This window comes from Mustela lutreola, chromosome 3 (genome assembly GCF_030435805.1).
Source record: "Mustela lutreola isolate mMusLut2 chromosome 3, mMusLut2.pri, whole genome shotgun sequence".
Lineage (NCBI taxonomy): Eukaryota > Metazoa > Chordata > Mammalia > Carnivora > Mustelidae > Mustela > Mustela lutreola.
The window spans coordinates 173,856,203-173,882,397 of NC_081292.1; the positions used below are offsets into that span (position 1 = coordinate 173,856,203).

A 26,195-nucleotide genomic window follows, 5' to 3' on the forward strand; every position below is an offset into this window, starting at 1 on the left:
TTTGAGCCTTGACATTTCTGTTTAGAATGACCTGACCTCTCCATTTGGTCCCCCCACCATCCACAGAAACAAAATGCAGTGCTTCCTCTCTGATTCTCAGGAGTAACTTGGTTCACAAAATGCCAGCTGCAGAAGGAGGAGCTCTCTCTCGGGCTCACGCCTGCCAGGAATACTGAGCACAATGTAGCCCAGGCCCAGCTGCGGCCCGGCAGGCCAGGACCCTTCATCTGCACACACTGCTAGGTCTTTTTCCCTAAACAGCTTTCTAGTCCTGCCTGCATAACTGTGGGTTTGGGGGAGGGAGAGAGTCAGGAGGGAACAGAGTAAAGGAAAAGGGAGTTGAAAGTGGGTTATGGTTAGTACCATCGAGGCTCAGGTTCATGTCAAATTTCGCCTTTCCCTCTGATCTGTATTCTCTGTGGGTCCTGATGGGGTTGCCCTGCCAGGCTATTCATGTTGTGGGCAGCTGGGTCTTTGTGTGTGTTTTCCTCTACTGCTGCCACGTTTTTTTTTTTTTTCCCTTTTTTTTTTTTTTTTTTTTTTTCCTGGAGTGGAGTTATTTCACTGCAAAACCCAGTGCATACCATTAGGACGCCCCTGCCCGTGCTCTTGTTGGAGATTTTCAGAGTATCCGATGCTGTTTCTGATTTTGCAGCAGCAACAACCATGGTTGATCATACCTGGCTTCTCCTGCCTTGCACCACAGAATCCTAGGTGGCTTTGACTTGTTAGCAAACATTTATTTAATTCATAGTCAGGGCAGACCTTCTGTGTACATGGAATTGTGGAGAGAGGCATCAAGGCAGACGTTGCAGGTAATGCAATTTGTAGGCAAGTCCAAGGAATAGACGAGCGCCTGAATCCATAAATCTCCAGGGCTGCTGAAACTCCTGTGTGTATCAGAAAACCCTAGGGGGCAGGTTTCCGGACCTTCTTTCCAGAGATTTTGATGCAGGCACTCAGCTTAGCAGGCAGAAAAGAACCTGCACTTAAAAACTAGATTGCAATTTACACGATCGTGGGGCCCAGGCGGTGCCTGGAGCTTGAGGACCTGAGCTGCAGAGTGATGTGTGAGAAGAGCCACGTAAGTGACCTAAGTGGAGTCACACCTGGGGAGGCGGGAGATCGGCCAGGGCCGTGGAGGATGGAACTAGAATGGGTTTGCCGTAGCTGACCAGGAGGCTGACGTCCAAGAAAGAACTGGGCTGGGTAATTTGTGCATCCCATGTGCCCTCTACCTACAGCGCCTATAAGTGCCACCTTGTCCTACAGGGGGCGCTGTTCTTCATTGACTTGACTTATTTCTGGGCCTAATTGCCATAGTTCTCAAAGACTTTGTGAAATGGTGGTAATGTTGATGATAATAATAATTAGTGATAAAATACTAATAATACAGAAATGATGGTGATGATGAAGAGCTGATGTTTAGGAATGCTTTAAGCACTCTCCTTGCCCTTTTCATGGTATAGAAACACTGGGTCCTCATGACCATCCAGTGGTTCAAAGGCCATCTCTGGCCCCATTTCACAGGTGAGTTAGTTGAGGCATAGAGAGGTTCTTTCCTGTACCAGATTATCCAGAGAGTAACTGGCAAAGCCTGCATTTGAACTTTATCAGTCTGTCTCCGTAGCCTCTGCTCCTCCCCATCAGATTCCAGCCCCTCCTCATGACCTCCTAAGATAGTTCTTAAAACTGGCTCTGTCATGTGATTGTAGAAAGTCATTTTGCTTCTGCGAGCCTCAGTTTCTTCGTCTTTGTTCAGCTAGAACTAAGATCACTGTATCTCAGGCATTCTCTCATCTAAAGGTCCAAGGCTCAAATTTACTTGATTCAATTGGACTCAAATTTTGTCTTGGATGGAACTAGAATGGGTTTTGGTTCACAAAACCCAGAAATGATTGGGGATCATGCACTAAAAGTATTGTAAACAAGGAATTTTGGAACACTGAAAAAAAAATAAATAAAATTATCATATAATTTTACCCCTAATATACCTCTCAGGCTTTCCAATTTGGTTTTTGAAAAACAGAGAGAGAGAGAGAGAGTCCATAATGAAAAGTCACATTCCTTATAAAACATGCATAGGAAATGAAACCCGAAATGTCCATTGAGCTCCTAGATGCCCATGTTCTGTTCCATAGAGATAGTCCCCAGCTTTACGGCATTTATAATTTAGAACCAAAATAAATAGTAGCAACACTGGAACAAAGATGCTGACACATAATTGGGATCTAACACATGCTGTAACATTTATCTTTCATTTAAAACATTCACAAAGTTTGTGAATGGTGGTAGTTTGAGTATAAATATGCTGATGAGTTGAAGACAAAGATGACATGGAGGACACATACCTGGGAAGACAAGAGGGGAAAGAAGCAAGAAGGAAAGGCAGGAAAATTGGCAGTTGCTGATATAGGTCTCCTGTTTGGATCTGAGTCTGCCTGCCGTGGCTCTGGTTTACCTGGCTGTCTCTCCTCTGCACCTGCTCAGCTGGGGACAGCTAGCGTCCTGAGATTGGTCTCCCGGTCTCCAGGTCTGGCTCTTCTCGACCACCAGACAGGCTTTGGGAGTTGCTAGAGAAGAGTGCTAACTGAGCATATAATATTTCTTCCCGCACCCCACCCTCTCCCCCATTCCTGGTTCTCTCATCTCTCAGGATGAAAGGGCCCTTGTGTTCATTCTGCAGGTTGGTGGGCATCAAGTTGCCTCTGTCCCCTCATGCTTCATCTCGGGCCCCACCAGGGCCTCACCTAGGCTTCCTCTCCTACAGAATGTCCCATCTTCCAAATCTCTCCTTCCCCCAAGAGAGGCGACCTGGTTTTACATCATGTGAAGTCCCATCTAAGACGCTCACTGTTCCCCTTGTGAGGGCAGAAGCCATCAAACAATCTAATTCTCAAGAAGGGACTTGTGATTCATACAGCAGGATGATTTTCCTATTACTCTTCTTGAGGTTCGTGCATTCAGAATTGCAGTAGTCACTAGCTCTCAGGAAGGATAGCAGCTGAATCCCAGTTGCACGAGATGGAGAGGTTCCTGAGCTGAATGAAGGCTTTGCAGGCTGTCTTCAGATCCTACCATTTTACCCCCATGTAGGATGGCCGGTCTTAAAAGTGAATTCCAGCAGCCCTACTTAGGATGAGGGCTCTTACTTGAATTTCAATGTATTTAAAATTAGCATCACATGTAGCTATTTCACACATATTTTTGTGCTTATTGGATCAGCTTATGTAGTCATGTTTTTTATTTTTATTTTTTTCATTTTAGCCAAAGGTCCCTGCTTTTACCCACTCACATGAGGGAGAAACATTGATTATACCGTGTCGTCATCCTCATCGAATGCATTTTGCGGCCTTTTCTTGGTGTAGGTGATTTGGGCATGGCATGAGTCCAGTTCTGCTAACTGTGCAGACTCTCTCCTTGCAAAATCCATTTCTGCTTTCGATATGAGACAGAATACAAATAAAATAAAGACTAATACATATGAAGTGAAGAGTCAAGCATGGAGTCCTCATCCGCCCTTTAAACCTTTTGGTTCAAACCAAAGTGTAAATCTCTAGATTTGGAGTAAATGGTGTCTAATTCTAATCCATTTTCTCTTTATTCTTTCTCAGACTTCCCTGTAAACAAAGCAAAGCACATTGACTCGAAAGGTCAAAGTCGGTGTGAGCTAACATCTGTTGTTTCAGAGACAAGCTTTTATTTTTCTGCAGTTCTTACTCTTCGTCAATTTCCCCTTTCCTCCCTTCCTCCTAAACTTGCTTCTCTCATTTCTTTCTTCATCTGCAGGAATACACTGCGGGCTCTCAGGATTTCCCAGATGGTAGTAGGGGCACAAAGGTAGACAATGGTTTGGGATCCTTTGGGTTGAAATAACAGAAAATGTAACTGGAATTGACTTAAGTCATTGAAATGTATTTGCTTTGGAGTCAGCAAATTCCAACCGGAGGGAAGAGGGAAGGAGATGCTAGAGAGGCAGCAAAGGTGTCCACTCCAAAAAAAAAAAAAAAAAAAAGCTTAACGACCTAAGGGCGGACAAATACCTTCTGTAGGAAGAGCAGTGGCAGTAGAAACAAATGCGAAGCCTCAGGTTGCAGAGTGGTGGGGGGATGAGAGGAGGGGAGGTGTACTTTCCTTCTGTGTTACAGCCCAGCTCCGCTCCTTGAATGTATACGGGAGATATTCTGGCACAGATGAGATAAGCCTCAGTTTGAGAATCGGCTACTCTCTAGGGCCCCGTGTAGACAGTCCTGAGTGACCATCAGCTAGCAGTGGTTTGGCCTTCTGCACCGAGGGGCTTTCATCTTCCTGGTGGGTGAGGTTGGGGGGAATGTTCTCATTCATCGAAGAAATCTCGAGCCTCCCTTTTCAGGCTTTTGTTCCAGGTTTCTAATTGGGCAACCCATTCTTCAAGGTAGAGAGATAGAAGTGGGATTTCAGAAGTCATGAGTTCAAGCTTATGAAATTTGAAGTTTCTATGAGACCACCAGTGGGCGACACCCAATGGGTACCTTGTGATATGGAGGTAGAATTTCATAGAGGTCTTGTCCCTCAAGGATATTGGGGCTGCGAGAAGAGGAAGGAGCGAGGTAGGCACACCCACTTACACATGGACGTGTGTACCCACTTCTAATGTTTGAGGACCACAGAAAGGAGAATCACAAGAAAAGGAACATTATGAGAACCCAAGGAGGGTCCTTCCCACCAGACACTGAAACTGTCCTCTGTCTTATTCCTGTCATTTCATCCTACACATGGTGCCCACTCTTCTGGCCACCCTGTTCCGGTCTCGGAAGTGTTGAGGGGAGAAAATGGAAACCACTCTGGGATGGCTGAAGCCCTCGTATGTTGTTCTGGAATGGTCTTTGTATATATTTTGACATATACACTGCTTATGCCAAAGCTGTGGTGCCTAGCATGGGAGGATACTTTGTGGTTGTAAACTTTTTGGCTGCGAGCCTCCACTTAGGACTTTGAATTTTGTCCTTTGGTCACCACTGACAGCTGTGGTGGCTTCAGCAAAGCTTTTCACCCTTCATGAGCTCCCTTTTGTTATTTGATGACTAACATCTTTTCATATGAGGGATTGTTTTCACTTCAGCCGATCGACGTGTTTAAAGTATAGATCATCCTTTTGCCTAAGTGCTTGTTGAATGGGATGGTAGGCTTCTTTATGGGGTCGCTCTACCCTGCAGTGGCGGCAGTAGAGCTGTTGGCCTCATTGAGGTATTCTCTGGGGATCTTTGACACCTTCAAACTATTTGTTTCCTGGTGCCCTACACTGAGGGCTATGCCTGAAAAATGGGCACTTTAGGGAACCAGTTATGGCTTTAAAGCTTAACCTTTGGACTCATGTCAAAGACTCTGTCTTCCTGCATCTCCAAATGTCACTGTCTATTTTACTTCTTGTCTTCAGAAACTCTTGGGAGATCAGCAAAGATTCATTAGTGAAAAATGGGAAAATAATCTAAGTGCCTAGAAGAGATATTATAATATTTTGGCTCCACAGCACTATGGAAAACATGCAGTCATTAAAAATTATGTTGTGGAAATTATACTGGTGTGGAAAATGTTCATCACATATTAAATGAAATAAAAACCTGGTTGCAAAATGCTAGTAGGATTTTATTTTTGTGAAATACTGAAATATGAGCTGAAGTGATCCCTGAATAGCAGGATTATGGGTTAAACTTGTGATTTTCTTTTTCTTTTTTGCATTTTCTTGTCAGCAATGAATAAATACTACATTGGTAATTTGTTTTTAATAATACATTTTAAAGAGGAAATATTTCTTTGGACGAAAGTTTACATGAAGCAACTCCATTCTAGTTGGATCCTTTTGGAAAACAGCTTCTTCTAAGTCACCCTGACTTAGACTTTTGTTTCTTCTCTTCACCCAAATCAGAATTTCCATAGCTTCAGGGAAAGTGACATTTTCCTGTTTAGCTTGCGACATGGTCGGTATCGTATGGGTCTGGTGTGTCCAGTCTAATAATTGTGAACCTACTCAAATGTATTTGCAGGGATGATGCTGCAGGCTGCTTAGTGGTAACCTCAGTGGTTAAAATGGAAATTTATTCTCCATACATTTAGGAGCCAGAAGTCCAAGATAGGTATCCCTGGCAAGAGTCAGGTGTCCAGGAGCTTCTCTGGAGGTGGTAGAAGAAAATCGGCTCCTTGCCTCTTGAAGTTTATGGTGCTGCAGGCAGCCCTTGTCTTGTGACCATATCACTGCAGTGTCTGCCTGTGTAATCACACTACCCCCTCCTCTTCTACCCATTTCTACCCCCCTTTGCCTTTCTCTTGTAAGGAAACTTGTGGTTGGATTTATTTATTTGTTTGTTTATTTATTTAAGATTTTATTTATGTATTTGATGGACAGAGATCACAAGTAGAGAGGCAGGCAGAGAAAGAGATGGGGGAAGCAGGCTCCCTGCTGAGCAGAGAGCCCGATGCGGGGCTCCATCCCAGGACCCTGAGATCATGACCTGAGCTGAAGGCGGGTCATGAGCTTAACCCACTGAGCCACCCAGGAGTCCCACTTGTGGTTGGATTTTGTGCCCCTGTGATAATCCAGAATAGTCTCCCCAGCTTAAGATTTTTAATCAAATCAGCAAAGACCCTTTTCCTTATAAGGTAATATGTCACCTTCCAGGGAAGAGGACTTACTATTTTGGGGTGGTCTTACTTGGCCCATTACAGATAGTTTCTTTATAAATGAGGGACTCTAGTGCTTGCTTCAGCAGCAAATATACTAAAATTGGAACAATTCAGAGAAGGTTAGCATGGCCTCTGCGCAAGGATGACACACAAATTCTTGAAGCTTTCCATATTAAAAAAAAAAAAAAAAAGAGGAATTCTAGAGATGCCAAAATTCCTAAGCAAAAAGAAATATAACGGTCCCAGTTAATCAGTTGTTTAGGTTATGTTATTTCTTTTTTTTTTTTTTTTTAAGATTTTATTTATTTATTTATTTGACAGAAAGAGAGTACAAGTAGGCAGAGAGGCAGGCAGAGAGAGAGGAGGAAGCAAGCTCCCTGCTGAGCAGAGAGCCCGATGCAGGACTCGATCCCAGGACCCTGAGATCATGACCTGAGCCGAAGGCAGCGGCTTAACCCACTGAGCCACCCAGGCGCCCCTAGGTTCTGTTATTTCTTAAGCCCAAGAAAATGCTTTCATTGGAATTCAAAAAGCCATTTTAAAATACAGAAAAATGAGGAGCATTGGTCTGTGAAAGTATCTTGATCCTATGTTGAGCCAAATTTTTTTGTTGTTTTATTTTACTTTATCAAAATTTCTGAAAAGGAAGAGCTGTTATAAAATTTTGAATGGAATCACAGGTTTAAGTCCTGACAGTTTATAGTTGACATGTTAGATGAGTATGTTTGAAATTGAGGAGTGTTCCCTCTGTCCCTATACTCTGAAGAGTTTTAATCAGGAAAGGATGCTGTATTTTGTCAAATGCTTTTTCTGCATCAATTGAGAGGACCGGGTGGTTTTTCTCTCTTCTCTTATTAATTTGTTCTATCACATTGATTGATTTGCGAATGTTGAACCACCCTTGTATCCCAGGGATAAATCCCACCTGGTTGTGGGACTCCACCTGCATATAAGGAGGGCATGTACTGCATGGAGCACTGGGTGTAATATGCAAGCAATGAATCTTGGAACACTACATCAAAGACTAATGACATACTGCGTGGTGACTAACATAACATTAAAAAAAAAAAGTAGATGAACACGTTTGTAAAAAATTCCACAGTTCTACCACAGGGAAGGGGAATAATGTTTTGCCTCCCCTCCCTCAGTAAAGCTTTAAGGATAATTTTGAAAATGATATGGAAAATATCATGAGTATAATGTATGTGTCTGTGCGAACTTTCTCATTACGAAATTATTTTCCCCTCATGACTTCCTGTTTAGATCATTTGTCTTTGAAACAATTTGTTGGTTTAGTTCTGAAAATTTAGTTGAATCATTATCTGGATTTAGGGTTCATTTATTTGGGAAATATATTAATTATTTTACAACTTTTCCTGGATTAATTCCTTGGATAAAATATAGTTCCTCTGTGGTAGACTTCATTTGTGGGCCAACCTATAGAAACACCACACAGAAAACCAATTAAGTTGGTAAAAACTCATTAATAATATACTTTATGGTTCCAGCAGAGACTGTACAGCTTGCTTGAAATGGTTACAAGGTTAAGGTGACTTAAAGCTAAAATCTGGTGCGTAAATGTAAGAAGGTAACGTTTAAGAGACATTTTCAAGTTTATATTTTCTGCATATTTTTGGTCAAGTAATTTTTTTTTTCAGTGTTCTATATACTTTTTACACTAAAGGAATTTTCATATTACATCATGGGTGCATCTATCTGCTACTGGAAGGACTGGTTTAATTTATTGTTTGTTAAATGGAAACTATTCATTAAATATGGAAACATCAGGAGATATAGACTGAATATAACCTCATATAAGCCTAGACTTTCTTTGCAAGTGATTTTTTTTTCTGTCTTAAGTTTTAAAACTATATCAAAGGAATACCCGCAGGGATTTACCAATAAACAAAACAAAACAAAACAAAACAACACCAAAAAACCTCTATCAAATAGTAATGAAAAATGAAACATAAACTGTTTACGTGTCCCCTGCATCTCTCTCACACCCCAGTCCTGTTCCAACTGTAATTATTTTAGCTGTTTCTTCTTATGCTTGTCTTCCTATTTCAAATGCTATACTATTACCATTTTAGTTACTCTCTTTTGGCTAGTTTGGTAAAGGTTTAGCTCCATAATAACTCTACCCACTTGCCTTCCTCCATATTCCTAACATAGTTACTTCTGAAATTTTAGTTACTATCTGTGTGATAACTGAAGAGTGGATCAAGACACCATGATTTTATTTCCTTTCTTGCACAATATTTTTTGAATCCATAGTCTTACTATTTTTAGATTTGACATTATTTTATAAATACTTATACTTAATTTTCCTCAAATGTACTTTCTGATTTGGCATATACCCATCCATGTGTAGCATAACCACTCACTTGTGGAGATAGCATATTCTTTATCACATTCTCCTGAGCTTCTTTCAGAGTCTGTTGTGCTCAGTAATCAGTATCAGTAACCTGACAGATTACTGGACATTAGGTCCTTCTCATTGCTGTGACTTGGGGACTTCTCTCCCTTGAGGTGGATATTCCTCTGATAGCTTCCTCTCCTTTTGATTTCCTTCTTTGTTATGCTGGAGCATGCGTTCAAGAAGTAAAAATCGTGTACCTTGTATGTCTGAAATTTCTTTATTCTAGCTGCACTTTTTGAAAGTTTGGGTATAGAAATGAAGATTGGAAATAATTTCTACTTAAAGCTATGGAGGTGGTGTTCATTGATCTCTACTATACCCTCTGCTCTTGAGGGATCTGATCCCATTTGATCCAGATAGTGATGTTCCTTTACATGTGACTTTCTTCCCTCTCTACTCTCTGAAAAGTTTGGGGATTTTCTTTATGTTCTTTGTGCTCTGAAATTTCATGACTAGGTGCCTTGATGTGAATTCTACCCCCCTCATTCCTATAGTTGGGAAATTGTGTATCTTTTCAACTTGGACACTCTTATTTCTTAGTATTTTGTACTGAGTAAAATTTTAAGTAAATTTTAAATAAAATTTCTACTTTCCTTCTCAGTTGTGGAACCATTTGAGAAATAAGAAACATGATACATGAGTTTCATAGTTACATGATACATACATAGATACATAGTTTCATGGTATAGCAGTTTTATAATACCTGGTTTGGAGCATGTGTCTGTGTAGACTCACTGGGTTTCCTAAAGTTTCCAGATCTCTGTTGGAAGCTCTAATAAGTTGTTTCTCTTCTGTCATTCATTTTTGTCCTTTTGTGCTTCTCACTTAAAAATGTTCATTATGATAGTTTAGCAGGGTTTGGAGAAGACATGGATGTCTAAGGTCAACTTGCCATCTTTACCCTCTCAGTTGTTTGGTCCTTTCATTGCTAATAGTGGTTTGAACTTCTCTTGTTTTATATCTTCATCTAAGATGTAAACAGTGATCCTTAACTTACTTTCAAGTTGAGAGAAATATTCATGAATTACTTACAGCTTTTCACAAGAGTAGAGCTGTGTCAATAAAATACCATTGCTATTCAGATATAGCTCCCCTTTGTTTGAATGGTAAGGTCAATAAACTACAGATATCATGGTAGCAAAAGAGATAGATGTGAAAGTGGTAATAAATAAGCCAGATCATAAAAAAAGGTCATAAACTATGCTCTTAAATTTGTATAGATATTTCTTATTGCATCTCTGAGTATTTCAACCCCTGATTACCTAGCGAGTAAATGATAAAAACCACTGTGACAACAGGTGCAGATGTGTTCCTTGGTGTGCTGGCTGTTCATTTCTTTGTTTTTCCTGAAAATATGACACCTTCATTTCTTGGCAAGAGAAATGATGTCAGGGCTTCTGTGCATACTGAGATCTCTAAATGAGACATTAGTCACATGGGCGTTTATGAGTCACCAGCCATCTTCATAAAACATATCCAGGAATTAAAAATTAATTTGCTCAGGAAGTAATGGGGATAAATAAAGTATATCATCCTGGGACACAGGAAAGCTACTTTGTGAACTAAAGATCCAACCGAAATTAGTTTCTCCCCACGTTGATGGGTAAATGCATTCTCTTTAAAACTTGTGTCTTGTCACTTATGAGTAGTGCTGGAATTTTTACATGTCACCATCTGGCTATCCCATAATACTCGTTAGGGCAGAAAAGACGTTCATCATCACAAAGACATTACTGATAGTCTCTTCATGGGATGGTACAAAACACATGTTTGCTTTTCTGCTTGGTTAGCTCACTAGCTCATTCAGAGCCCATCTCGGTTATGTATAAAAACCTCTCTCCTCTGTCCTCTCCTGCTTATTCTCATTCCAGAAGTTTCCAAAAGCCCTTTTATTCTTTGTCCCTCCCTTGCATCCCCATCTACACTCTCCCAAGAGTCCAGGCCCTTCAGGAGCATTTGACTTAGGAGCAGGGAGCTCCAGAGGGCTTTAGGGCCCTGCACATAAATCTTCTGTAAGACAAACTTTATGACAAAAATGAACTCTTTTCTATGGCAAAAACCTGCTGCATCTGTCATTCTTATGCCAATAGAATCTGATTTCATTTCTCCTTTTTAAGAGTCACGTCTCAGCAAAGAGAGTGGGGAGGAAGAGAAGTCATTCTGTCATATGTATGCTACAGTCATTGAGAAAAAGAGCCAAAGGAAGGAATTTGGAGACCATTGTAACAAAGAAACAATTAGTTTATTCACTCATTAGTTTATTCACTCACTAAAATCCACTGCTATGGACTTTACCCAGTTTTTCTTTTTAAAATCATATGTTTAAACAAAATAAATATTCATTAATGATCTCTATAAATTTATGAATATATAGGTTAAATCTATGTACTTGTTACTCACACATGATGTGTATTTTTAAAAAGATACAGAATGGAAATCTTAGGAGAATGAGCTAAATCTGAAATACATGGTATCGTATATCTCTCTTCATTGCGATGATTACTATTAACTTAGGCAAGGCTCTTCTTTAGTAATAGTGATGTCAAACCAAATCTCACATGGCTTTGATGATGTCAGGGTTTTCAGCTAATCTTGTTGGATCCAATGAGATCATCAGTTTCACCCCAGAATGAGATGGAAAAGATGATGTACCAAGAGGAGAGGGCAGGAGTGTGTATCAGCTCTGTCGTTTTCTTGTTGTCTGCTTATGGTGCATTCTTTTTATATCTAAAATCTGCCATTTGTGTGCAGGAACCTCAGCTGGGTTTTTGTTAAAACTAGATAATAGGACTCATAAATCCACTGAGATGGGCAAATATGAGCTATAATGACCCGAGAGATCATGTGAGTGAGGTGTCCTCATCAAGTTCTTCTCTTTTTCATTCTCTCTCTCTCTTTTTAAAAATATTTTATTTATCTATTTGAGAGAGAGACAGAGAGAATGAGAGAGAAATCAGGAGCAAGAGCAGGGGGGAGGAGGAGGGCAGAGGGAGAGGGAGAACCAGACTCCCCAGCTGAGCGGGAAGCTCAACACTGGCCTCAATCCCAGGACCCTGGGATCACGACCTGAGCCAAAGGCAGATGCTTAACCAGCTGAGCCATCCAGGCTCCTCTCCTTTTCACCACAGAATTCTCACCTGTAGGAGACTTCTAGCTCCACATCTGATATGTGGACCAGCTGGTGCTGGTGTCCATCTCTATATTCGTGCTGAATTTATTTCATATTTTTGAAGATAAAAATAACCGTGCATAGAAATTCTAGTGTATTGTATCCCCAGCCAAGGCGATTCTATCGCATACCTACTGGGGTGTCGATAGCTTATTCTGGAAAAAGAGAACCTTGTCTATGATGCTGCAGACATCGAGGCTGCCCCCTGATATGTGGAAAAGCATGCCAAGGTCATTCGTTGACGTCTGCCTCATTGTTCTGGGCAGACGAAGTGATGGGCTGGTGTCAGATATCTAGATCCAGATTCCTCTCTTGGACTCCTGGTAGGTAAGAAAGCCAAGACCTGTCAGACTGGATGATCCTGTTAACAAGTGGATGGAAAAGCAGAATTCTCATGTCTCTTTCATCATTTGTGGACCAGTCCTCTGGTGACAGTGCTCCTCCTTCCTGTATGGTGGAAGAGATAAGAAAAGAATTCATAATCCCTTGTGTAGCTGCTAAAGACATCAAAATGAAGTGCAGCTCATCCAGCTTTGGCCAGACTCTGAAATTTATTGGCAACCAGCAGCTGTCCATGATAGCTGAGATGGTTCATTAGTGCGGGGGCAAACTCCACATTTATAAATCAAGGTTCCTTTGTAGCAAGTAGAAAAGAGTTTCCCAACGTTGGGGGTTCCCACTTAGACTTAGGAGTTTCATTTTCTTTTTTAATATCTTGTTCAGTAAGTCATAGCACAGCTTCCTGGAAGGGAAAAATACGAAGATCAGCATTATACAAAATATGGAAAGTTCTAGATACTATCAAAGGAGTAAAATTTATTTCATTGTATTTGAAAGATAAACAGATTCTTTACTCAGCTTGTTAATCTGCAGTCATTTGTCTTCAGGCTCCATCACTTTCTAACTGATGATTACATCATCACTGTGAAGAAGGTGGCATTTGGGACACTATATCCTTTTCTTTTTTCTTCTCTCTCTCTCTCTTTTTAAGATTTATTTATTTATGGGGCACCTGGGTGGCTCGGTGGGTTAAAGCCTCTGCCTTCAGCTCAGGTCATGATCCCAGGGTTCTGGGATCAAGCTCCGCATCGGGCTCTCTGCTCTGTAGGGAGCCTGCTTCCTCCTCTCTCTCTCTCTGCCTGCCTCTCTGCCTACTTGTGGTCTCTGTCTGTCAAATAAAATCTTCAAAAAAAAAAAAAAAAAGATTTACTTATTTATTTTGAGAGAGAAAGAGATGGGCGGATAGAGGGAGAGAATCTCAAGTGGCCCCCTGCTGAGCTTGGAGCCTGATGTAGGACTCGACTTCACAGCACTGAGATCACGACCTGAGCGGAAATCAGGAGCCGGACGCTAAACCGACTGAGCCACCCAGGCGCCCCTTTCCTTCTTTGCTTTAAGCTTGACTAAAGATGGGCTAAGTGCCGTGACGATGTTGTTGAAGCAAGATTAAGAATGCATGTATTGTAAGGCCGGGTTTGGTGTGAGGAAGCTGTATGTTTCCTTGCCCCTTCTTTTCCCCGTCCCGGTCCTTCTCTTTAATCTCAGTGCTTTTTCCTCCCGTCCTTTTTCGCTCCGATCCTTTCCCGTTGTCCCTGCTCACTCCCTTTCTGCCAACTTCCTGCTTCCATTCCTGTCCCCACACGGGTCCTCTGCATGGACAGGCTCAGGTCACCTGCACAGACCCAACACATCTCTGTGGCCCAGGGAGGAGTTTATTAGCCTGGACATGTCTCCTGTGAGGAGCTGCTCAGACCCACCCGGGCTCCCACAGGAAAATCAGATATGTTGTGACCGTTGTGGGGGAGAAACAGACGCTGCACAACAGTAGAAACAAATGTCTACTGTAAATAGTCCCTTTGTTTTTCTGAGAAGGAAATCAGTGTATACAGTTAGACACTGTGAGATCGTGATGGAGAACCCTGGGGGCCGAGGGTGTCATGTTTCCTCTTTTGTTTGGCTTCCGCAATCCCTCAGCAGTCAAATGGGTATTTTAGGGAAGGCTGAGAAGATGTGTCAGGGGGTTGGGGAGGGGGTGGTCTCCGCAGGAGGCTCTTGGAACCCTTTTTGAAGAGTGGGGATTTCAGTTGAGTTCTGGGGATGGCCAGATAGAGGAGAAAGACTGCCTGAGAAATCCTGAGAAGCTTCTGACAACGTGGATGGAGCCGGAGGACATTATGCAAACAAGCCAGTCACAAAAAGAGAGACCGCCTGAGCTCACTCACCTGTGGAATCTAAAACAGTCACATTTTGAAACAGAGAGCAGAACGGTGGCTGCCAGGGGCTGGGGGTGGGTGGCGAAAGCGGAGAGATGTTGGTCAAAGTTATAAAGTTTCAGTTGTGCAGAACGAGTAAGTCCTGGGGATCTGACTTGTAGCATGGTGATGATGGTTAACAATATTGTATACTTGGTATTTGCTTGGAGGGCCGTTCTTTGGTGTTCTCACCACATGCATGAGAGATAACCCACGGGAGGTGATACCTATGTTAATTAGCATCCTCGTGTAGAGCCTTTTATGATGCATACACGCACCAAAGCATCAAATTTTATGCCTTGAATGTATACAATTTTCATTTGTCGATTATGCCTGAACAAAGCTAAAAAAATAGTTGATGAGCATGATGGTCTTTTAGAAGAAATCTTGCATGCCAGTCGTGCGAGTCTTTGCACACCTGCGGTTGTGGACATCATGTCTTCTCCTCCCACCTTCCAAAGGCCCAGGGGAAGAGGGCAGAGGCTGCTTTCAGCTCTGATTTGATCATGGAGGCAAAGACCGTTTGCTGTCGGTTATCCTCCAGGGCCCTGAGAACTTGTGGGTCTTGCTCCAGGCACGTGGTTTCTCAAGTCTAGCTGAGGTCCTGCATTCTCATTAGGGAGAACCTACGCAATTTGTTTGCATTTGGCCCTCCAGACCGATGCACGAAGGAAAACTTTGTCTGCTTTACATGTAGAATAGCTGATACATTTCCTTGTGTTCCAGCAAAGTTTCTCCCTTGCTTTATTCTGGTTTCTCAAACAGAAAAATGCAGAGTACAGCCAGTGCAGCTTGTAATGCCTCAATGTATCTATATTTATAGGTGAGCTTAGCAAAGTGCTTTCTCAGTAGAAGGCATAACTCCGTTCTGGGTATAAGCTTCAATTACCTGCGTAATTGCTGCAGGTGCATTTGACCTAAGTGTACCTATTCCATTCAACCCCACAGAGAAGTGTCTGCTTGTCTTGTTGTTACTGTGTTTATTTTTGCCTTTCAGCACTTGAAGATTGATTGAACTTACAGTATATTGAGTTCAAACCTTTGTTCAGTCCTCTTCCTTCATTCAGGAGCTATTGTATTTAAACCATTAACATCTAATTGGAAACCTCAGACTGAATTTAGTGTCCTTGATTTAATTTAGTCCTCTGGTAAGAGAGATGAATGTCATCTTTACTGTTAGAAATTAACTTAAATGTGTTTTATGGTAAAGAATGATAAAAGAATGAATGGTGATGCATTATTTTCTGCATGCAAGGCCCCCAGTTCTTTTCATTGAAACACATATGTCACAAGCTACTTCCCATACGAATTTGCATAGCATATTTGACAGAAATTTTTCTATTCTCTCTGCTCTTTTGTTCCTGGGACTTCCGCAAATATATTAAATAGAGCAGCTGCTTAGGAGGAATCAGAAAAGGGCATTGCCTTGTGTAGTTTATTTTACTTGAAATTGGTGACATATGCAAAAGTCTGTGATTAAAGAAAGACCATGAACTTAATTTATTAAAGCCCTTAAATGTAAAAAAAAAAAAAATCCTTCATCTTCCTTTTGCATTTTCTCCCCACTGTTTTGAGCAAAGTAAAGCTTAGTAGTAGGAAATACCTTGCCTTAGGGAGTTAATTTTTTCTCCTGCAGAGACTTTAGTATGGCTCATTTCTACAAGAGAAACATAAAGATATGTGGTAAGTTCTGGAATAAGATCTATGAGCCTGCTACTTAATGTTTTCATCACTGCTCTTCTCCATGGCTGCAGGGGATAGTTTGGGTTAAGGTAGGGCTGAGAATTTTGAGGGAATATTTGTCTGAATTTTCTCAGGGGGTCAAATAGGGCTCAGAGTTTCTTTAGTCAATTTATGTCCCTGAAGGTCAGGATAGCCAGCCAATAGATTTAAATCAGAGAGAGAAAGGGCCGGTTCCTTATTGATTTTTTAATGGAAGGTAAATAATCTGTTAGCCTTTATTCACAAAAAGAGACAGAATAAAGCTATTTTCATATGGGAATTTTGTTTCGGGGGCATTAATATATGGCTAAGTCCAAGAGGAAGGAATATTAAATTTCTGAAACAATTCTCTTTATTGATCCGTGAAACATCAGAAAACTCTTTTAAGTTGAAAAAAATGGTTCCCCCCCCCCCCCCGGATAACTCTTTTACACTAGTTATCTATTGCTGCATAAAAATTACCCCCAAATTAGTAGCTATGGCCGCAGTCATTTATTATCTTACAGTTTCTGTGGATTGGTAATCTGAGTGCAGCTCAGCTGACTGTCTCTGCATCAGGGTCTCTCCTGGGGTTGCCATCGGGCCATTGGTCAGGACTGCAGCCTTATTCAAAAGCTCAACTGAGAGAGGTTCCCGAGCAAGCTCACTCAGTTGGCGGCTGGTGGGATTCAGTTCTCTGCAGGTGGTTGGGCTGAGAGCGGCGGTTCCTCGCTGACTGTCTCCCAAGGATCTCAGTTCTTTGCCACAAGAGCCTCTTCATAGATCAGCTCACCCCCATCAGGACCAGCAAGTGAGAAAGCAAGACAGGATAAGCGAGATAGAAGACAGAGTCTTTTTGTAACTTAAACTTGGAAGTAACATCTTAGAAGGCGCAGGACCAGCACACACTCAAGGGGAGAGGATTGTACAAGGGCCTGAATATATACACTGCCTACCCTGTCACTGACTGCTTTTTCAGACCTCTTTTCATTAGTTAACCGACAAGCATGCATCGAACTTGGTGCTCAGAGTTGAATAATCTGAGTTTTGTATTTCACATGATTGTGCTTCTCCCTCTTTAAACCTACCCATCCTCAGCTTCAGGTCTTGACCTGGGATGCTTTAATGTTATCAGCTACTCCTGTCTGTTCACTGTCTGGGCATGAACATCATGAGAACATTTTTTTTTTTTTACCATCGTGAAGAGATATTGGCACCCCCACGTTCACTGAAGCTTATAATTCACGATAGCTAAGATGTAGAAACAACTTAAGTGTTCATTGACAGATGAATGGATGAAGACCTTGTGGTGTGTATATATTCAGTGGAAAATTATTTGGCCACGAAGAGGGAGGAAGTCCTGCCATTTGTGATGACACGGATGGACCTTGAGGGCATCATGCTAAATACAATGAGTTAGGCAGAAAAATACAAGTACTGTAAGATTCCATTTATACATGGAATCTAAAAACAAAAATGAACTCAGAAGGCCGATATCGTTCCCTGGGGCTGGGGGTGAGGGTGGAGGACATGGGGAAGGTTTCAACGAAGGGTACAAACTTTTAGTTGTATAAACTTATAAGGTGAATAAGTTCCAGGGACCTAATGTACAGCGTGGTGATTACAGTTATCAATACTGTATTTATTGTACTCTTGAAAGTTGTTAGGATAGTAGATCTGAAATGTTCTCACCATGACAAAAACAAAAATGTTAATTATGTAAGGTTATGTTGATTAACTGTCTTGTGGTAAACATTTTTCAGTTTATACATGTATTAAATGACTACATTGTATGCCTTAAATTGTATATGTAATTGACTGTATATGTCAATTAAATAAAGCTGGGGGAAATAAAAGAGAGAAAGGTGATTTCTGAAGTTGGACCTATAAGCATAAATCTTTCTGCTTTTTTCACAATGTTCCCTCCCAGTTTCAGTGACCTAGCTAGTTAATTTGGTTGATCATGTGTCATTGGCAAAAGTGGGAGATTAAGTCTTTACTAAGCTCATGAGATGGATGTGGCTGAAGGATTTAGAGTCGTGTGCTATGTTTCCTTTCCTGCTGAACAATAGTGCCTCCTTTGAGCTGGAAAATTTCAAACAGCTAGCTGGTATGAGGACTTTTCTTCTTTCCTAAATAACTGTGTGGATGGTCTGTGGCTAGTTAACTCATGAGGCTACCACATATGTGAGACCACAGTGAAAGATTTTATCCACCTAGTTAGCCTGGTTTTATTCTGTGAACAAGGTTTTCAATTAGAAGCCAGTGCTAATTCTGCCTAGTACTTGCCTCTCCTTGAGTGACTTAACTTTTGGTCTCTCTTTTATGTTATCTGTAAAATGGGAATAATAGTCATTTGTGAAAGTTGTCACGAAGACGAGATGAGACAGGGCTAGGCAGTGGTGCTCAAGAGGATAGCTATTACTTCTCTTGCTTTTCTTTTTATTTATTTTTAAGTCCTTTATGCTCAACCCAAATGCTTTTTATAAAGACATCCCTTTATAATTTGTTTGATTCATGAATTTTTTTTATAAAGATTTTATTTATTTATTTGACAGGCAGAGATCACAAGTAGGCAGAGAGGCAGGCAGAGAGAGAGGGGGAAGCAGGCTCCCCATGGAGCAGAGAGCAGGATGTGGGGCTGGATCCCAGGACCCTGGGATCATGACCTGAGCCGAAGGCAGAGGGTTTAACCCACTGAGCAATCCCGGGCACCCATGATTCCTGAATTTTTAAAAGGACATCATGGAATTGACCATTTGAACCATTTTAAAGTGTATCATCCAGTGGGTTCAGCACATTGATGATGTTGTGCAGCCATCACCGCTCTCTGCTTCTAGAATGTCTTCATTACTCCAAAAGGAGTTATTGAATCTCATACCAATTAAGCAGTCACTCTCCATTTCCTACCCCCGCCCCCAGCCCCTGGCAACTGCTAATCTACTTACTGTCTCAATGAATTTGCTTTTTATGGATATCTCATATAAATGAAATCATACAATACATAACCTTTCTTGTCTGGCTTCTTATAGTTAGCATAATATTTTCAAGGTTTCTCACTTTTATTTCATGTACCATTTTACTGATGTCTGCTAGTTACAGGAAGCATTGAATGAGGAAGAAGAATTCAAAGTGTATGCTCTCTGAATGGAGGGCAGGGATGGTATCATTTTTGTAGGAGGATGAACCACACCAACCACCTAAAGACTGAGAATAAAAGTGGGAGGGAAGACAGCCAAGTTCATTTCTAAATCAACTTCTACCGAAACTGCTTCTCTTTTCTTCGACCTCGTCTCCTTCCCTCTGTGGCTCCCTCCCTAGTACCTCCTCACCCACTAAACTCATCCCTTCTCGTTTACTGCCTACTCTCTCCCTTCCTTCCATTCTTTATTCCTCTCTCTGCACTTTTCCTTCTTTGTTTCATCATTCCCTCTTTTCTTCTCTCTGTGCAAAGACAGAACGAAAATAGGTTAGTACTCGGAATTTCGATTGCTAGGGATTTATCCCAAGTGAACATAGTCAAAGTGATTGACATTAACCTTTGAGATCATATAAAAGGCCCAATATAAGAGCTTGGTTTAAAAAAATGATATATGTCTTGGAAAGACTCTGTAGCCACACACACACACACAAAAATCATGCTTAATTGAATATTTAATGACAGAGTATATCTTTAGAGATAAAAGACCTTTTTACAAAATAGTGGTGCAATAGGTTTTAATGGTCTAATAGGTTTAAAATAGATGGTAATGAATCAAATAATATTACGTGTACTCTATGTGCATCTTTATGCAGAGGAAAATAAAAGCATGCACTTAAAATTTTATCATAGTATGGGACAATTACCAGTGGCTTTTAATTTTCCTGTTTGTGCTTATTAATAGCTTCAAAATTTTCAACACATGCATCAACCTTTGGAATCAGGGAAATAGGATTAAAAAAAAACCACTGTTATTGAAAGTAGAAAAACTCAGTCCATGACCATGAAACCAGAGAGAGGTCCTCATTGTAAAGGGTTGATTGATGTATCTCGAATGAGATGATTTTGTCCCCAGGAACATTTGACAATGTCTGGGGACATTTTGGGCTGTCACAAGTGGGAGGTGTGACTGGCATTTGGGAATAGAGACCAGGGATGCTGCTGAACATCCTGTAACATACAGGATGTCCTCCCCGCCCTTCACCAGCAAATTCTCCAGCCCCAAAGTCAATGGCACCCGAGGATGAGAAACATGTTCAGTGGCTAGTTTAAATATTTTAAATTAGCTCATTGGAGAATATCAGTGGAAGAAGTCAGATCACTTGGGTTGTTTTTAATGGGTATAAAGAATTAATTTACTTCAGCCCGATGTGGGACTCGATCCCAGGACACTGGGATCATGACATGAGCCTGCTTCTCCCTCTGACTCTGCCTTCCACTCTGTCTGCCTGTGCTCGCTCTCTCTCTGACAAATAAATAAATAAAATCTTTAAAAAAAAAATCTTAAAGAATTAATTTACTTCAAATAACACTACACTGACCTCATTATCTAAGGACTTCAGGTGAAATCATGCTCTTTTTCTACTGTTTCACCTGTTATCAGCATTTTTTTTTTTTTTTTAATCCGGGCCATGTATCTCAAAGAGAAGAAGCCAGGCATATGTTTGAGGCTAATGTGTTGATACTGACTTAGGACACAAAATTCCATGGGTTAATGAATAGAGGTAATTGTCCGAGAGAGAGTACTCCAGTCCTGTGGAATGAAGAAAATTCTGGCTGAGGGAAGAGTGCCACCTACTGAATTGTGTTTGGGTTTTCCCCAGGTTCTATTTATGCAGGTTTATGCCTGAAAGTGTTACTTTCCATTATCGATCTCACACATTTTCTTAAGTAGTTACTGCCACAGTGTTAAACAATATTTAGTTATTATTGGATCAAGGTGTAATTAGAAACAGCTGTGAACAATTGCGTACCATCCAGCTCCTGAAGTAGCAAGCTAAATTGTACTTGAAGACCTCGGGTTGATTAACAGAGATTGTATCTGGCAGTTAAAACAAATCCATCTCCCGTTTGAGTGCTGCCAGCCAGTCCCATTTTGCCAAGATAACCAGAAAGATTAAAAATGCATTTAAGGGCACCTGGGTGGCTCAGTCGGTTAAGTGTCTGCCTTAGGCTCTGGTCATGATCTCAGGGTCCTGGGATCGAGCCCAAATTCTGTCTCCCGGCTCAGCAGAGAGCTTCTCCCTCTCTGTCTGACCTCCTCCCTGCTTGCACCCTCTCTCTCTCTCTCTGTCTCAAATAAAATAAATAAATAAATGCATTCAATATGTCACCGGCAAGTTTTCCTGGACTTGGAAATTGTCACAAACTTCTTTTTTTTAACTTGTCACCAAGTTAAAAAAAAGAAAGAAATTAAAGCACCTAGTGTTTGCCATTGACAAAACTGTCAATATTTTATCCTTTCCTCAGAATTCCATCCCTAATCTTTCCTCTCTGTATATTTCTGTATATTTCTATTTTCTTCCTTCCTCCCGCCCTCCCTCCCTTCTTTCTTTCCTTTTTATTTTTCCCTTTTTCTTTTTCTTTTTCTTTTCTTTTCTTTCTCTTTTAAGTTTCACACCCAGCATGGAGCGCAATACAAGTCTTGAACTCATGACCCTGAGATCAAGACCTGAGCTGAGATCAAGCATTCGTTGGATGTTCAACCGACTAAGCCATCACTTCCCTCTCTTTATATTTTTAAATGCCCATTTAAAGTGCCCTCATCTTTTCCCCAAGTATTTCTTTAAAAACTCTATAGGGCAGTGCATACATTTTGATATATCTACTTAATAACTACATTTCTAGATAACTTGAAAAACCATTTTGAATTACATGTTGAATTGGATGGGTCAGATAATTACCATGGTGAATCTCTTTATTGGGATTAAATAATTTGTCTCATAAAATTATATGCTTCTGTGTAATATGTTAATTCTTGCTCCTAATCAAACATTTAATTACATAATGAGCTTGGATAAATTTGTAACCTGAATCTAAAACCCACTTATATGAAATTCAAAATGGTGTGTATTGCAGACAGAGGAACGGTTTCTAGCATTTTGGTTCAAAATTTTAGCAATATCTGCCAATAATAAACATGAGGGTTTGAGACAATTTCCAAGTCCAGGAAAACTTGCAGCGCTAAGGGCTGGAAAAGCTGGATTTCATGCGTTTATTTATTTATACTGACTTGTGGGTTCAAAAGAACTTTTAGAACTTTGACTGTTTACTTGATTTCTCTGGAACTGCCTCTCACACGAACGTGGAGGAACCAGAACCTTATGAGACCTTCCTTTTTCCCAAGTCTCGTTGCCTCTTTCAGAAAAAGTGGAGGCTCTTTAAGAACTGAATTTTGCTAAATTGACCTGTGTGATTTATTCAGAACTCTGTTGACTTGTAAGACCCTGGCTTTTATTAGTATTTATTTATTCATTTATTTATTTATTTATTTATTTTTGATAGAGAGAGAAATCACAAGTAGGGAGAGAGGCAGGCAGAGAGAGAGAGAGGAGGAAGCAGGCTCCCCGTAGAGCAGAGAGCCCGATGTGGGGATCAATCCCAGGACCCTGAGCCAAAGGCAGAAGCTTAACCCACTGAACCATCCAGGTGCCCCGTGACCCTGGCTTTTAATTGCTAAATAAGATTAATTAGTGAAAGACATGTCTGGCATGGGTATTTTGTGGTACCTTTTGGTAGAATGGACAATTTGCTTGAGCTTATTATTTTGTGGGAGATAAATCACTCTTAAAACATGACGGGCATGGTAATTTTTCTGTGTGAATGGGGTTTCTTTACTCTTCATGGTGTGTGTGTGTGTGTAAAAGTGTCTAGTATTTACTTAAAATTTACTTATGCTCATGTGTTATGGGTTGAATTATATCCCCACCCAAATGTGTATATTGAAGTCCTGTCCCTCAGAATGTGGCCTTATTTGGATGCAGGGTTGTGTAAGTGTAATTAGTTTACGATGAGGTTGTCTTGGAGTCAGGAAGGCCTTTAATCAAATAGAGCTGGTGTCCATAAAAACAGGGGACATTTGAGCATAGACATAACACAGTGAAAATGCCTTGTGACCATGGGGGAGTTATGCCGCCTCAAGCCAAGGAAATTCCAAGAGCTAGGAGAAAGACCTGGAACAGATCCTTCCCCACCATGGCCCTTCAGACACCTTAACTGCAGACTTGCAGCCTTTTGAACCATGGGACAATACCCTTCTGTTGTTGAAGCCCCTTAGTTCATGGTTCATCATTATGGAAACCAGTATGTCAGACATTACCGACGTTGGTGTTTCCAGTTGAGTTCCACTAACATTTATGAGCACTTACTTCATGCCGGAAGCAGAGCTGGATGCCAATGACACAAGCTGGATTAAGTTTCCTAGGAACTCAGCCTTGTGGGAGAGGTGGACAGAAGTGATCCAGGAAGTTTGATGTCCCCCTACGTTCAGAGTCGCCAACTTGAGATAGACCCATGAAGTCACCTAAGAAACCTGCTAGCTCCCTAATTATCTTGCTCAAATTCATTCCACAGTGACTATGAAAATCATCACTGTCCTCATTTCCATCCAACCAATGACGTTCTACTCCTGCTCGTGGGATATTTCTTAAAGATGGTTTCTTTTTTTTTTTTTTTAAAGACTTTTTGGGGTTTTGTTTTGTTTTTTTCTTTAAAAAAAGAAAACAGGAACTTTCCAAAAGGGCAGTTTCCTTTCTTTGCCGTCAGCCTCACACAGGGTCACCTCCCTCCTTTCCAGGGGGCTCCACACTTCTCCCCGATCGGAGGCTTTGCTGGGACTCGCACCCTTAGTGGGGCAAGTTCTGCCTGTCGCAGAAATGTGGGGGCACGTGTGCGTCTGCAGGATTCCAGATGGGCTGAGGGCTATAAAGCCCTTGAAATGACTCCTAGCCCGCCCTTCATGACGTACTTATTCAGAGCTTTGATTCACAGTTCCGTTATAATGAAAGTTCAAGGGTGTTATGTTTAACAACTTTTAAAACCAGTTGGTAAAACTGACATTTATTTTGGTGATAAAGCTGAATCGATGCAAGGTTGCCAGTGGCTACTTAAGAGCGAAGTGTCCTTGAGAAATATTTCCTTCTTTGTGCGAGCGCTTCAGTCTCCGGGTGGAGCCCTTCGCAGCTTCTTTGCTGTAATTCGTGTGAGCGCTGTAGCTGGTAGGTTGCCATGGTTACTTGAGTCCACTGGGCAGACAGATTTTCATTGTAATTAGTGTGAACACCACAGCCCAGCCATGGGTGCTCCTCTTCTGAGGAGCCACCTCCCCGGTTAAGTGTGGATGGTCACCACACAGGGTGAGATGAGAAAGAGAAACATGGCCTTTTCTTCTGTTCCTTCTGCTCAGACTGGTGGAGCAGAGACCATGACCCACTTGGGGGATAAAGACAAATCAGATTGTTTTTAGAAATATGCTTCTTCATAGTGCTGTTTGCATAAGCTACTCTTTCAAAGTGGGAATGAATAAATGCTTTCTGGATAGCTGAATTTGACTTAATACACTTACACAGAACCCAGTACTTGAGCCAGTTGAGGAGAACTGCCAGGCAATGAAATGAAAATCTAAATGCCTCTTACCATAATGACAGTTCGATTTTGGTATGTAGAAGTGCCTGAAATGGCCAATATGGAATTTTCAATAAATTAAGAGCCATCATAGCTTGGTGGAAATAACCCAAATATGGCGGGCTTTGGAGTTCGGAGCATTTGGGATCAAGCCCCATCTCTGTACTTACTCAGTTTGCATTCCTAGGTAAATCAGATGCCTTTTCTACGCCTCCATTTTTTCATCTTTTAAAAATATGATGTAAATATTTAGAGGGTATTTGTGAGCATTAGAAATAATGAATGTAAGTGACCTGGGAAATAGTAGATACTCAAAGCATGGTGGTAATTATTATTAGTAGTAGTCCTAGTTAGTTTTCAGTTTAGAAATAAATGGTAAGGAAGAGAAGCTCACGTTCTGAATGCAGTGTTGGTGTAGAATTCATTAAATAGCTTGGGTCATCATGAAGTCAGACCACTATATTCAAAAAGAAGGATTCTTTGGCTTTGAACAGTTTTTTTTTTCCCCCCTTATCAAAGATTCTCCTTTCAGCAATGGGAAGTAATAAATAAGTCTCTTTGCACATTTCAACTTGAAATACTTGGAACTTGGTACAGTTACACTAACATCAGAGAGCCTTTCCGTAATTGCTGAAATGCAACAGCTAGTTAGCGGGATAAAATGCAGCACTGCATTTTGGACCAAGATTTTAAAATATTTTTCTATTTGAGTTTTTAGAGGGAGTTTAAAGGGAATGAATTTTTCCTAAGCTGGATTAGGCTTTGAATAAGTGCTCTGGGATGAGCTCACAAATGTTAAGTGTCTTTACTGCTTCCTTGGAAACACCTTTGGTTGTTGAGAATATGTGAAGTCTGGGGGACTCTAGTGTTAATGTTTTAATCTATTTACCTTTTGTGGGGAACTTGATTTGTGGTTTACTCCCTAACGAATGTGTGACATGGATGCCTAGGGAATGGGAGACACAGACAGAGCCCCTGACATCTCTCACTGTATAGGAAGGACAGGTAGTCCCATCAACATCAACAATGCATCCAAAGGAAGCCTGAGTCCTCAGAGGAAGATGAGCCCCATGGAGGCCAGACAAAGAGGAGCCAAAGAGCAGGGACATGGCAGTGGTTTCCCAGGCTGTTCCAGAGACAGAGATAGATACAGAGAAACAGAAAGAGAGACATACTCTGTCTCTGGCCTGTAAGAGTTTTATGATCACATAGTGGATTGTGTTAGTTCATTGTACCTTTTTATGATCTAGAACTCTGGTTCTCAAAGATGAGGGGTGTGTTTTAGTCCTCTGGGGGACATTTGGCAATGTCTGGACACGTTTTTGGTTTTCACTATTGGGGAGGTATTAATGGCATCTAGTGGGTGGAGGCCAGAGATGTTCCTAAACA

The 26,195-nt window shown here is 41.1% G+C and overlaps 1 protein-coding gene and 1 non-coding gene across 2 annotated transcripts in view; both read left to right on the forward strand.

The window, feature by feature from the left end:
• PID1 (phosphotyrosine interaction domain containing 1) overlaps positions 1 to 26,195 on the forward strand; it is a 231,426-nt gene that overhangs the window by 106,995 nt on the left and 98,236 nt on the right. The window lies entirely within an intron of this gene.
• LOC131828309 (U6 spliceosomal RNA) lies at positions 6,735 to 6,837 on the forward strand. The gene has a single exon (XR_009352334.1). It is a non-coding gene; the product is annotated as a U6 spliceosomal RNA (small nuclear RNA).